Source organism: Glycine soja, chromosome 1 (genome assembly GCF_004193775.1).
Source record: "Glycine soja cultivar W05 chromosome 1, ASM419377v2, whole genome shotgun sequence".
Classification (NCBI taxonomy): Eukaryota; Viridiplantae; Streptophyta; class Magnoliopsida; order Fabales; family Fabaceae; genus Glycine; species Glycine soja.
Window position 1 is genome coordinate 53,228,617 of NC_041002.1, and position 4,527 is coordinate 53,233,143.

The window sequence follows — 4,527 nt, forward strand, 5'->3', positions numbered from 1 at the left end:
CAAGCAACCACTATTCCAGAAAAAAAAATGCTTTAAGAGAATTTGGATAAGCTTTAAAAAAATACATTGTTAATACAACCTTTTCTCATAAAACACTACTAGTTTTTGTAAGAAAATTATTTTACCTTAATCACAATAAAAAATTAACCATTAATTATAAAAAGACAAAACTAGCCCTTGATTTTTCTCTTAATGGTTGCGTAAGTGGTTTGAAGTTAGCAGGGACCTGTAGAAAAACATAACCGGACTCAATTTCCAACAAAAATACCCTCCCCCTGGACCAAAAACAAAACACTGAATTGGGGGATCGAGGTAGCCAGTGGCCCCCCATAACTCTTGGTCTACTTTGTGGTCTACTAACTTAAATCGACCTCATTTCTCAGACGTCAAACTAGGCATAAAAATATCTACACCAAGTCGATCGTTTCCAAATTCATCCACCATGTCAAGGCGCCATCAAATTGAAGATAGTTTGTACCAACAAATAAAGTTGTACCAAATTCCAATAGACTGCGTATAGATATGATGCCATTCCTATGTTTATAAATCAAATTCCTCAATCGGGCATAGTATAATAAAGAGGATGCTGATTCTAAAGACCAATGCAATCATAAACCAAATAAATACACTAGTTATTCCAAAATCAAGTTATTGTTTGTAGACTGGGGCAGTGGTTCAGATTCAGTACCTTAGTGCTCTAATCAGAGTTCTCGAGAATGACGGGATCAACAACCCGCTGTTGAAATATATAGCTTGGGTCCACTTTGGAGATGAATGGGGGTTATAAAGCAACATCTGACAAAGAAAATGGAAGTGGTTTCTAGAAAGAAAACGGAGGTTGTTTCTAGTCATCAGGCGTGATATAAAAGCAGTCGAATGATCTTTACAGCAATGGGGTCTACACCCATTCAAGTCAACTGAATATTTGATATAGGCCTTGTTGAATTGTGATATGCTTTGAGTGGATGATGAAAGAGGCAGCACTACCTGCATGCAAGTTTTGCGTACAAGCGAGCTGTACTCAATGACATTGACTATCCACATCCGATTTTGGTACTACAAAGAACAGGTATGAAGTCTGTATGATAAAAACAGGTGAATATGCCCACCGCTTTCCCAACCTTGGCTATCCCAACAGTCATATTTGACCAGGGAAATATTTACCAACTCCAGTTGTAAAACAACCATGAGCCTAATTGTTCACCCTGTAAACTATTTAAGGTCCTAAAATCCAAATACAATGACTATTCAAAATTAAGTTTGAAGGAACCTGGTTAGGTATCTCTTTTCCTAAATTACAAAAGCTGATTCCAAAACTTTAGAGCAAAAGGAGGTAGTTATTCAAGCATTATCCTAAATAATTACCTTAAAACAGCCAAAATTTTCTTGTTCAACAACTAAATTGTTGATAGCTAGATGTTACCATATATCATGTGCTCAGTAATATATTGAAAGTGTACGGTGGTGCTGCAGCGATGCGGACTGAACACCAGAAGCCCAGAGCCAAAGATCCAGCTCCACACTGAGCACCTGGATTTAAGTCAGAAAGGCTTTTCAGTTTCAGATAAAATGAATAACTTGTGCACAAAACACATCACCAGTGAATTAGTTTAATTTTTGACGCTTGAACTTTAAATAAACTTGTAAGAAATGAAACTCTACATGCATTGCAAAAAGGCCATGAGTGGGAGATACTCTGCACAGAAAAGAACTAACCTGTCTTCCTGACTTTACACTTATTAGCTCCCTCATTTTCTCCACTGCATGTACAGAGCAAGCCCGAAGTTCAACTTCTTCTTCCGTCCCTGGACCTATTTCTCCTCTGGCCTCAATAGTACTGGCAAGTGTCAGGACTAAATTTTAAAACACCAAGCTGTCGAAGCACAGCTGGGACAATATAGTCTGCCATTATAGTTAGAGAGCCAATGTCTTCAAACTCACCATATCCATGGCCCCTAAATGCACCCCACAAATCTGCTGCAAATATCTGAGCCCTTTTATATAAAAATACCTGGCGCCCTTTGTACACTGTATGGTCTCTAAAACCTAGAACCAATTAATATTGGAGTCAACGAACGAAATTCTTTGCATAAAATCCATAGCAACCTCACACAGAACAATTATATATAAATTGCTCATTATATATTACAAAGCTTGAGTAATAAAAACTACAAGAAGAAAAAAGGATATACCAGGAAAATGACGTGCAACCAGAGCAACAAGATTCATGGCTGATTTTCCACAGCACTCCACAAGATTGGATGCTTTACCCTCAAAGTTTCTTTCCAATTCAATCCCAACCTAACAATAGAGTGAACAGTATTACACAAATGGCCATCAGCCCATCATACTTCAAGACATGCTCACCATCATAGCTAAGTTCACAGAATTGAAAAACCAACAAAAATAATGAAACTTCAGAAGAAAAAAAATAATGACAAATATAGATGTGATTAGAGGTAGCATCAGCAAGATTTGTTTTACCTCATGAAGTAACCTAACCCGTTCATCTTCCAAAGGAAGGGGTCTAGGCCATCTCAAAAGCTCACGCAGTTGTGGACCTAAAAATTATGAATTGATTTTGTCATTATGCTATTTGTAGAAAAGTATTTCTTCAATGGAAGCATAGAAACAAGCACATCAACATATGACCTAAACATGTACGTGTATTTTGAAAATACTATAGCTTAAACACAAATCCCAGATTTGGTTCTAGCATATGTGCACCATTACAGTCCTACAATGCAATATTGGCCCATATCAATTTTATATATTGTATCCAGCCTTAACAAATTTTGGCAAACCTTAGTTTCAAACTTCCAATTGATAATAAAAACATGAGCTGAATTGAAGATATGAAACAGTTGTGATTTCCATTCAAATGTGCGCATGAGAATGGATGTAATTTAACAATCATGTTAATTTGTAAGCAGGCAGTACAAGGTTCAAGCAGAATTACCGGTGTACTTTTGCAGACGATCAGCATCAAATGCAGATTTATCATTTTGAAGAGCTGCCTTTAGCCCAGATGCCAAATCATCATAATTCAAATCCTTATCTGTTAGCAAATAAGATAGGGCGACCGTTGAAAAGAATAGAAAGGATGAAAAAGTTAACCAGGGATTAAAAAAGATATGTTAATATCCAAGGGAGACAGTTTACTAGTCACTACTTCATGTCTTTGTCAATTAGAATGTCATCTGACCAGCTGCTCTTAATCATCTGTATATTAGAAACTAACTCACGGAGCACTTTATCTAAATGTTTTTCCATTCCTTATAATTTACAACAAAAGAAATTAGGTTTAGTATAGTTTCTTATTCAAATATATCATACAAAGGCGAAGAAATGTAATATAATTTCAATAATGATGGAAGATTAAGAAAGCTAGGATGATGGATATGTTTGTAAGCTGCCGTATTTTATAAAGGAGGGCCACTCTAAAAAGCCCACCAAATAACTATTGGGAATATATAATAGGCCAATACACAGGAACCAAAATGTCGCTGACCAAATCAAATACTTTAATGTGACATACAAAGTTACAGAAATGGAAATCCAAATTTGCCACCTCTTGCATATTCACATAACACTTTCATATCTATCAAGGGTCAACAACTTCTGTGACACCAATACAGTGCCTCTTAATCCACGTACATATATCAATAATCAAAGACAAAATTCAACTCATAAGAAACCATGTCTCGTTTACCTTTTTGTTATATATGAACTCATTTCAGTGAGACCGGTAACATGAAACCAGTACATGATAGACAGATAAATTGAAATGTCTCTCAGAAAAATAGCAATTAAAAGGAAATTTACGAAAAAACAGGGAACCATTGGCACCCTCCTTAAGGCACCGAAGATCCGTAATTAATTAATTAACCCCGTCTGAATAAGTTTTCGCATGGCATTAGGAATAACAGAAAACAATGTATATACATGAAAATAAACGCAGCGTACCAGGCCAGAAGCAAAAATTTAAAGCGTCCAACACAAGCAAGTACTGAACGGTGAGTGGTCCGTTATCAAAGTAGTGAATCCCTTCGAAATCCCACTCAACCTTGGGAATGGACTCAATGGTGCTCACCACTTTCTCAATTCCTGAAAACGACATCAGCAAAGCAAAAAACGCATTCTCGTTTTATTTATCCTTTCGAAAGCACAAGCCGAAGTAGTCGAAACGAAAGAAAAAAAAGAACAATGAAGGACGTTATTTAGGGAGTGAACCTGCAGCGTCAACGAGGACATGGGAGGAGCGGCTAGCGACCCAAGCAGAAGTTTCCCTAACGTTGTCCATGGTGTTGAGAGGCTGAGGAGAGTAATGCAGCGTGTGCGCTGAAGGTGAACCCTAACGAAAACGTACGTTTTGAAAAAATAATAAATAAATAGGGTAAGCGCGGTGAGTAAAGTTTACCTGATTGGAAGTTTCGCGGGTTTTGATGCTGAATGCAGGGGTGGCGTTGGCGTCTTTTCCATGCCCAGAGTGTGAACCTGACTTGACCCTCTTTCTTTAGAAAACTT

At 37.2% G+C, this 4,527-nt stretch overlaps 1 pseudogene; it reads right to left on the reverse strand.

Annotated features, from left to right (window-relative positions):
- Window positions 1-587: 587 nt before the first annotated feature.
- Window positions 588-4,527, reverse strand: LOC114422320 (annotated as a pseudogene).